The sequence below is a fragment of the Neoarius graeffei genome, chromosome 21 (assembly GCF_027579695.1).
Source record: "Neoarius graeffei isolate fNeoGra1 chromosome 21, fNeoGra1.pri, whole genome shotgun sequence".
In the NCBI taxonomy this organism is placed as follows: Eukaryota; Metazoa; Chordata; class Actinopteri; order Siluriformes; family Ariidae; genus Neoarius; species Neoarius graeffei.
Genome location: NC_083589.1, coordinates 7,580,113 through 7,590,315, shown reverse-complemented (window position 1 = coordinate 7,590,315; position 10,203 = coordinate 7,580,113). Strand labels below are relative to the sequence as shown.

The window sequence follows — 10,203 nt, the reverse complement described above, 5'->3', positions numbered from 1 at the left end:
AAAAAGCAGGAAAATGTATAGACCCATAATGCGACACGGCAGCAGTGTGGTGTGGTATGGCGCAGCAACGACGCGGTGCGGCAACAGTGCAGCCACTACACACAGTAACCTCATTGACACTTTTAATGAAAAGTGCAATACGCAAACATTTAGTGCCAATTTTCATCATTGGAAAACAATTATTTTGAGGGCAAACAACCTCAAACATCAAACAGTAGGTGCAGATATTAGAACAGGTGATGAGCACACACAGTGTTATTTTTTTCAAAATATGTACAATAACAATGTCAGTAAGTGCAGTATAAAGTCAAGAAGTGTAACATGGACATACAAGTGAAAAAACACTAAACTCCCTCATCAACAGCTTTAATGTCAGGGCTGTTCACTGCAAGTCTGGCCATAAGTCCAAAGGATGCTGGAAAAGATACAATTATGACACAATCCCTGCATATTTTAGCCAATAAACACAAACTGCAGTACACATGAACTTGGTCTATCACCAGTATACTGACATTGTTATTATGCAGCATGTATGATAATGTGCTATGCAGCCAAGATGGACTATAATAATAGTTCAAGTTTTTCATCAGCATCAATGTTGATGTTGATATTATGTTGCCTACACTGTTATGTTATTATGAACCGCATTGAACATTCTGTAATTAAGCAATATAACAAGGGTGGGAGTGTGGCTGTTCCTGGATATCCTCACAGGTGTGGTTTAGCTGCAGGCATGAAGCCGGGGCTGAGAGTAATCAATGAGTATTGCTATCTTGGCAAGGCATTCCAATCATCTCTACCAACTCAACTACAGAACAGGGTATACTGTACAGCAATCCTTAAATTCAATTTAATACCTTTTTTTTTTACTGCCTTTAGATTTTTACACCATCACGACAGAGTTGTAAGTGTTAATCAGCGACCTTTTGCAATGTGTACACAGATTTTTAACATAATGCTATACATACTAGTGTTTCAAATGACAAACAACCAGTGAATTGCTATGACGTCGGCATCAAACTGTTGAGACCTCAGGTTTGAGATGATAATCTTGATAGGCTAAAGCCCACCATTTAAAAGAACTGATGCGAATTGTAGCAGACAGACTTTCAATCAAATTAGGACACCTCATAGTCAAAAAAATACCTCTACAACCAAATTTAACACTTAGGCCCTGTCCACACGGCAGCGGATTCAGGTGAATCCAATACAATTGTTTATCGTTTTGGCCTGGCGTCCACACGGCACCGGAGTTTTGGGTGCCCAAAACGCAATCTTTTGAGAACAGGTTCCAGAGTGGAAAGATCTGGCAATGTTGCCGTTGCGAAGTCGTCTGGATGAGTAGAACGGATTTGTTTACGATGACGTCACAACCACATGACTGTGAGTGCTTCACGCCGGGTAGAAGTGTAACGAACTCGATGCGAGTTGTCAACAAATCCTATAACTTGGTTCATGAAATGCGCTTACAAAATATTTTCACTGTGAATATTTATTGTGTAATGGTGCAAAGTGAGAGAGAGAGAGAAAATAGCCCTTAGGGCAGAGTCAATCCCGCCAGCAAAAATAGGGAAAAAAGGAGCGATCTCACCTCTTCAGATATTGGTTTAAGTCCTACAATACATTCCTCAAAAAGGGCGTAGAACAACAAATTAATCCATCAACGTGTAGCATTCAATTTATTCCGGACCATTAAAGACGCCACCTTCCGCGTAGAATCATCCGTCATCCTCGCCGCCATATTGGATAGGTCAAAGCAGAGAATAAAGATGCCTCATTCATGTGCTGCGTTTAACTGTACCAACAGGTTTGCCGTCCAAACGAGATCACATGGGATTACCTTTCACAGGTGAGACTGGAAAAATACTTTTCATTGTATTTGGTCATTATAATGAAATTTTACAAACAGATTTTCCTGACTTTGTGGCTAATATGAAGTCTCGCGCATAATAGTTTATGCGCATGCGTCCTTACTTCTTCTATTGTTCTGGTGTCTCCGAAGGGACCGTCTTACAGCGCCCCTAGAGGTGTGGCATGTGTATTGCATTGTTTTCAGCAAGCGTTGCGTTGCCATATGGACCTGATATTTTACTGATCATTGCCCATTTGGACGTGATATTTTTTTAAATAACATCTCGTTGCCGTTGTCGTGTGGATGTAGCCTTGTTCACTTAACGTTCACTTAATGCTAACATTCTAAAACCTTATTAACATTAGGAAGCCATCTCATGCGAACGGATAGGCAATTGCTAGGCAAACAGTTTTGTTAGCTGTGGCAAATCATGTTGAATGCTGACACGTGAAACTTTCCTTTCCCAAAAACAAAAAAATGCCTTTTTCCAACTATACAAGTAAATCATCTAAACACTTTCAAGAGGAGAAATGTTTACTCACTGATACCTGCCGATTTCATTTTTTTCAACCGACAGGGATCCCAGCAGTAATTGAAAAAAATAGAGGAATGTAAGAAACTATCAGCAGGGGTCAAGGGGGCTGCCTGAAGCTGTTGATATTTTAACATTTAAAGATGCTATAGAACACATTTTTTACATAGATTTAACAAAGAAAAGCAACAGAATTTAACAATAATGTGTATCTATTTGATGCCATATTTTGTAATCAATGACATAAGTGGCAAAAAAAATTATAAAAAATTAGACAAAAATGTAGCTTTGAAGAATATACTTGCCTAAATATTCCACTGATTTTGTTATAACAATAGTATCCATAGTTCATCTCATTTGTTTATTTTTTTTTGTTTCAAGTTAATGTCAAAACTAGTCTAATATAAGCCACATTCATTTTTCAAAAATCATGAATATGAGCAGAAATCAATGATTCAGTAATATTAGATATATACATATGTACAGCAAATACTGGAGATATTTGATTTAAACCTCTCTTTTTGAAAGGTTTCACTGCAAAGGAATTTAATGCTCTTTTCTGGGGTGCATTCTGTCTTTCCTCCAGTTTTCTCTGCTTTTGTTTCTCTGATCTTTCCTTCTGCTTTTCTGATGTTCCTGCAGTGCTCTGAATTAAGTTCAACGCATTAGAAACAAAAGCACGAACGGAGTTAAAACATGTTTTCTAGCAAATGGGCGCAGCCATATTGTTTTCTTGTCCTATCGCGTACAGTCTCGCGGTCAGTGTTGCCAGATACTCCTGACGTTTTCCAGCCCAAAATATGTTCAAAACCCGCCAAAATGCACTTGAAACCCCCCAACTGGGCGGAGAACCGCGCAATCTGGCAACACTGCTCGCGGTATTTACATCAATTTAACTTCCGAGTGTTCCCGAATGTCAACGAGAACAAACGAAGCCGACGAAAACATCGCTAAACAAGCAAACCAAATCAGAACGTATTCTGCTGGTCATTTTACTTCAACATATTTTTAATGGATATACAAGAGATTTAAAAAAAAAAAAACACTTTCGTTAGAAAATAGCGGAATTCCGCTAAATAGCGGACGTCTGGGATCCCTGAACCTAGCCTGGTAGTTACACATTGACTAACCTGGCTAGTACCATAACTGGCTAACTAAGAAACATTTGACTAACGTTAGCATTAATACCACCGTGGCAAATCTTGGACATTGAGATCAGTGAAAAACTATTAGATAATAGACATGCAAACAAATACATGAAAACAATATGAGCACAGGCCTACCTGAATCATCCAAATGAACACATCGAAGACACTGGTATGCTACGTCACACATGAGAGTAGGGTGACCGCTGCATCCATTCCAACAACAAACTGACTACTAACGCGCATGCGTCTTACATTACTTGACTCGGGTCACATAAAGGTTACTCTCGCGTTATGCATAATGGGCTTTCTTTTATTATTGGTACCACTTAACCTAGGGTAGGTGTGACAGTTTGTGCAGGTGGGTGGAGCACAGAAGGACGGCAGGCCAGAACTGAGTTCACAAAACTGGCTTTTATTCAGCTTTTCCGCGTGCTCGCGAGCGAGAGAGAACTGGCTTTTATTCAGCTTTTCCACGAGCGAGAGAGAACTGGCTTTTATTCAGCTTTTCCGCACGCTCGCGAGTGAGAGAGAACTGGCTTTTACTCAGCTTTTCTGCGAGCGAGAGAGAACTGGCTTTTATTCAGCTTTTCCGCGAGCGAGAGAGAACTGGCTTTTATTCAGCTTTTCCGCTCACACCAGTCATCTGGTTGGGAAGAGAGCCCCCTCTGCTCTCGCACTCTCTCCTTAAATAGGGCGCGGTCACTGGGAAGACACACAAACACATTAATTGACAACAGGTGTAGTGATTCTGCCACTTACCTTCCCTGACTCCGCCCTCCTGTCCCAGACCAATGCTTGACCACGCCCCCGCTACCACAGTAGGTTATTATGCGCACGCGTGGCTCATTGGAGTTGCCTATGGATAATGTGGTCCTACCCCCCCAAAAAAACCCCAAAAAAACGAATTTGCATGATTCACGAGGGTCGCATTTTTATGCCTGAAAATCCGGAATTCCGGAAAAATCCGGAAGAATCACATCCTCGATCAAGTTCACTTACATCTAGTTCCTTTTCTTTCCCCCGACACGCCAAGGGGCGTACCGAAGCCAATTTTTCACTAATTCGCTGAAGGCCTGCTGGGTAAGCCGCCGGTCACTCTGCCGAGCAGCAGCTGAAAGACAGGAATAATACAAAAGTTGTATGACATATAATATAATTCCATTACTAAGAACAGCATTTCTTAGTTTTATTTCATTACTAAGAATTGCATTTCTTGAGGCAAACCACAAATGGTATCTTTCGTTCACTGTGTGATTGTGTGGAGGGCTATGAAATAAGATTAAAGAGTCTGCTAAGTGTAATGTTAGATAGAATGTTTGACCCGACTTAAACAGTTTAAAGGCATTTGTACAGGGGTGTGTGTGCACCTGCGTGCTACCACATTAACCAACATTTCTTGGATCAACAGCATGTGTCAGAGTCTGCTAAGTGTAATGTTAGATAGAACGTTTGGCCCGACTTAAAGAGTTTAAACAAGGCATTTGTAGAGGGGTGTTTGCGCCTGCGTGCTACCACAGTAACCAATATTTCTTGGATCAACAGCATGTGTCCAAATTTTAATCTTAGTTTGTGATGAAATGCAATGGTTATCTGAAAACAGTTCTTTAAGTGTACAATATTGAACTTTTACCATTACTGTGTCAAAACGGCACGTGTGTCAAGAAGGAACATTTATATAAACTCACCAAACATGCACTCCTGTAGCACGGTTTCTTTAAAAGCCTTTTTGTTATTCTTGCCAGCCCAACTGTAGCTGCAGGCCAGGCCATTGGTAAGTGCTGTTCCAAGCATCCTCCGAACCATAGACTCAGAGGAAGTGCCTCCCACCAAGGCCAAGCGGGCAATCTAGTGAGATAAGAGGAAAAATGGAATAAAGCTCATGCCAGTTTGCCTATAGAGTGCCTAAGTTTCCGCCCCTTCCGGGCGCTTCATGGGGCCAAAGATCAGTTCACTGTTGAGTGGGATCTACTGGACAGATCAACCTCACACCATAGTGAGATGAACATTGTTTTTTTTAATTATTATTAATTGAAACACAATAAGAAATGTATAAGTCAAGATCAGCTTGTTTAACAAATTACCATCTTTAGACGGACTGCCTCAGTCTTCAACAATGCTTCAGCATTGTTAAAGTCTGCCTCATTGCTGAGGGGCAGTTTGATGGGGCACTCCGGAACTTGACCTTGATCGGGGATCCCTTGATCGGGGGTGCCACCTGCCATGTGCCCCCTGAGGAACTGCATATCCCTTGCGAGTCCTCTCGCCACCACAAGCACCTCTGCTACCATCTCCGTCAGCTTCTCGATGGTGATGTCTTAAAAAAAAAGGATGGAAATAAATTGTCATGAGAGAAAAATGTGCACATCACTTATGTTGTTACATACAGTACCATAACTGCTTTTAATAGACTTACCTTTGTAAAGCTGCCCACTACCTTGCATGGTCACATCTGTAAAACAATTTATGCACGTTAATTTCATGCATTTCTCTAGTGTAAACCAGACTTTATAGTTAAGGTGTTATTGCAGAATTGTGTGCACATGACTGTACAAAAAGGAAATATGGCATCATACTTTCTCTCTGTGGGACCTGCAGCTGGTGGCAGGTAGCGCCTGATTCTGAAACACAATAAGAAACGTACAAGTCAGTCAAATAAGACTCAAATTCTATTAAAAGGTGTCAAATACAGATGCTTATGAGGCTACTGACAACTATTTGGTAGCTTACCATTGAGAAATTGGTCACGTGGAGATATGTCACCAAACAGATCTACAAAAGGGGAAAAACAAGTTGTGTGAAACAGGCTTGTACAAAATTCAGAATTTAATATTGAATATGAATTGGCATCATTGTTTTGAATCTGCATAGAATTGAATTTAAATTGGGATTACACGAAGTTGAATTTCTCTGCAATTCAGACAAATAAATTCATTCATTCTTATAGCATATCAGTGCAAATGTGATCCTTTTAGCATACATTTTTCTTCCAAATGGGGATGATTATATCACAAAGACTTCAAATAAGAAATTAAATGTGATTTACTATGTCTTGTCAGTTGTGACGGCCTACGCTGACCGTAATGGCCTGGAGCCGACCTTGGTGTTGTTACTGAAAAGTACACACATTTTAAAATTAAAATGCCTGCTGATTTATGCATCATACCAACGAGTTCCTGATAAATACATAAAACATACATTACATCAATACATACACTACTTCATTTACCATAGTTTTCAAACTTAAAGTACAATGTGCGATTTTGATGTCATTTTGAAGTGTATTGCATGCAAAAGACAGTTATACATACCAAAAGAGTGTGAGGAAATAATCCTATTGTCATCCTAACCAAAGTGTATACGTAGCATAGCTGAGTTTTATTTCATAAAACTATTATCGCCACCTCATTCATAAACTGGAACGGCAAGAAGGGACGGGCCGCAGCTAGTAGTTTAGCCGGCTAATTTTTAAATAAAACTCTGCTATGCTACAAATACACTTTGGTCAGCACATGCCAGCAGGATTATTTCTTCACACTCTTTTGGTAGGGGTGTTTTTGCATGCAATACGCTTCAAAATGACATCAAAATCGCACATTGTACCTTTAAGGCACATCAGATTTTAAGACACATCAAGGAATCTCAATATCATTTTCGTACAAAGAGGTGCACCGGATTTCACAGCACTTTGCAAATAAGTCCAAAGTCCCTTTTAGTCCAAAAAATACAAACAAAAGACCACGCAAAATCGTGAATATAAGCTGCAGCAAGGTGAAATCAAACAGTATTCAAGTTGACAACATACCCTCCCTTGAATGCTCCAGGGACCTCACAGCCTGGCTTGATTGTGGCAGCTCTTGGCATGTCCAGGATTTTGACATGTCTCCTGCAACATGCAAGTAGAAAGGATTATTTGTATGTTGTGTTGACAAATTCAGACAAATATACAAGTAATTCTTTTGTGTGGAGGTGCGGTTTTTAAAGGACTACTACACATCATTGTTTAACATTGTATAGCTGCACCTATTGAAAACATGATGTATTGCCATGCTACTGAGTCAATACCTGGAATGCCCACATCAGGTGGTCTGCAAAGCATTTTCCTCTTCAGGTCAGATGGCTCATCAGAGTCAGAGTCCATGTATACTGGATTTGGGCTGACAAAAAAAAAAAAAAAAAACAGGACAAACAATAACAAAAAAAAAAAAACAGATAAGTCCATTTCATATCAGGTTTATTAGCCAAAGTCAAAATATACACCGTTTCTCAAAGTCAAGGAAGCATGCTTCCTTGTCACTGAACTAGAAGAAGACTGGAAACGCAGGCTAATCACGTATGACGTGTGAATCTGGCTGCCATTTTAAAGTTTGGCTTTGTGGGCCTAGCGAAATTAAAACAATTGAAAGTACAGCCTGTCAAACATCCTAATTTTGTTATTTTTTACCAAAACTTTACTTATTTTTGAATGATCAATATGATGTGGAGAGCACTCTTCAACAATTAAAGGTCGTGGATCGCTGTGGAGGAATATTTAGGTTTGTTCAGAAGACCGTACACGTAGAATATGTTTTAATCATGCTGTAGCATCTCAGGTGGAGCTTGTATATTGTTGACAATTAAGTAAGATATCTCGACAGCTTTTTCAAAACATTAATGTGTGAATTAAGATATGCACCATCTTTGCAGCTGTGGTTTCATTTGTTTTCGATTACCATGGAAACTCATTCCTACAGCCATTGGAATTGTTTACAATCATATTATTCCTGCTGTAGAGCCATACAGTTGACTGAACAGAGCATCACATGGTTGAAATATGACGTGCAATTTATCACAAATCCCTGTGCAATTTACAGTCTCCGTATGTCTCCAGGCGTCTTTTTTTCGGCCGGTTCGTGGCAGCCTACATAGACAGAAGCGAGTTTTGTCTCCAGTAATCCAAACTTCAAAATGGTGCCCGCATCTGCGCGTTAGCATGGTGCTAACTGAAAGGCGATGACGCTTTCAGTCTTCTTCTAGTTCAGTGGTACTCATACTATGTTAATGGTCGATTTTCAAGGATTCCACGTCATGGCGACTCGCCAAGTACTGTTCCAAAGTCAAGCATCCTTAAAAATTCTACCAAGTCCCACACCCTTGATTTGTAGAATGTTTCAGATTGCAGTTTTTAACTGGTTAAGTTGTGAGGCGACGGAAATAAATTCCACTGCAGATCACCTTTCCGTGGTTTTCTTTTCTCCCTCACAGCTTCTTCATCTTCAGTTTCCAACTCTGTGGTTGCACACATTGTGGAGCTGTACTTCTTTTCTCTGCGCCTAGCTTCCTCAAAGGTCTCTGGAGAGTGCAGAGGAAAAAGAAAACACAAATTGCAACAATATTCCATCGATAAGCTCAGTGTACAAGGGACTGCACCCTGTACCTAATTATCTGTGAGGTGCTCTGATTAGGAGTGCCAGTTACATGTAATGCAATTAGGTATGTCTAAAACTGAAGCACAGATTATACTCACTACATGCAACAAGCTGGCGGACATCACTGTATGCAATCCAGGTATGGTCTGGTTCCATCTTCTCACGAAGAGCTTTGGCCAGGTTTACTTTTTTGGGGGGCCATAATAACGAGGTCTTGTCACGAAACCAGCTCTGCAGTACTACAGCTGTCCCACCATTTGGGAAGAGTGCAACTGACCACAGTACCTCACCATTCATCTCTCAATATTGGGGGGAAAAGTATTCTTCATGAAAATGAACTATTATATATATGAACTAGTGATATGAACTAGATAGATATCACTCCCCCCCACCCCCACCCCCCTCTCTACACCCTTAAATGAAGCAGTGGTGTTGCTATGGTGCCATCGCCATCTGGACAAAGCAGACATTTACATTTGATACAGCTCAGTTTGCCTATCCCTACATTGTTATGAAGCCCACTGACCTTGTATGTACCAATGTAAGCTGAATCACAGGGATACATGTAGTATGGCTGTTTGTTTCTGAATCTCCTATAAATTATATATACATCTTCATCTGTCTGAACAATATTCTCTACTAACGCAAAACAATCTGCCACTAGAATACAATTGTCTCCCATCTTTGATGACAAAGTAAACAGATAAGTTGAAACCTTCTTATACTGTCTGTACTGAAATGAGAACTGGGGGGGGGGGGGGGGGGGGGGGGGGTACAGGACCATCAGTGTGGATATTGTACAACACTGGGACATCCGTGGGATGTGGTGTCTCAATATGTTGAATTTCCGATAAACGTTTAACTACCTGTTGAAGAGGCTGATGTGGTTTCCGCAGAAGACGTTTCATTTGACCGAGATAGTTCTCAAACGGAAACCCAGAGATGTTATCTAAAGAGCCAAATTGCCTATATTCCTCAGCCAAATGAATAAGAATGTGTACATTATATACGATTTCATCCTTTCCATACACCTTCCCAAAGTGCTCAACAAACGACACCATCAACCTCTCTGCAAAAGACAATTTCTCAACAGAAATATGTATGGATAGCAAGAGATACATTGCGACAGAAAACAACATGAAGTTGTCATACATTTCACTAGGGAGGCAATCCTTCAAAACTACAGGACCCCAATACAGCATGAAGGATCTAAACTCAGTGGCTTTCCACCGATCTAGTTCTCCTAGCACCCTCGGTTTACGATTA

General features: G+C 40.4%; 3 long non-coding RNA genes across 3 annotated transcripts; all 3 read right to left on the bottom strand.

Annotated features, from left to right (window-relative positions):
* Positions 1–4,537: 4,537 nt before the first annotated feature.
* On the bottom strand, positions 4,538–5,680 carry LOC132869996 (uncharacterized). Its single transcript, XR_009651032.1, has 3 exons — positions 5,614–5,680; positions 5,218–5,377; positions 4,538–4,643 (listed from the first exon to the last, which is right to left on the bottom strand). It is a non-coding gene; the product is annotated as an uncharacterized LOC132869996 (long non-coding RNA).
* A 106-nt stretch (positions 5,681–5,786) lies between these two features.
* LOC132869995 (uncharacterized) lies at positions 5,787–6,303 on the bottom strand. The gene is made up of 4 exons (XR_009651031.1): positions 6,260–6,303; positions 6,106–6,150; positions 5,946–5,981; positions 5,787–5,846 (listed from the first exon to the last, which is right to left on the bottom strand). It is a non-coding gene; the product is annotated as an uncharacterized LOC132869995 (long non-coding RNA).
* A 299-nt stretch (positions 6,304–6,602) lies between these two features.
* On the bottom strand, positions 6,603–7,655 carry LOC132869994 (uncharacterized). The gene is made up of 3 exons (XR_009651030.1): positions 7,595–7,655; positions 7,335–7,415; positions 6,603–6,641 (listed from the first exon to the last, which is right to left on the bottom strand). It is a non-coding gene; the product is annotated as an uncharacterized LOC132869994 (long non-coding RNA).
* Between the last annotated feature and the right edge of the window lie 2,548 nt (positions 7,656–10,203).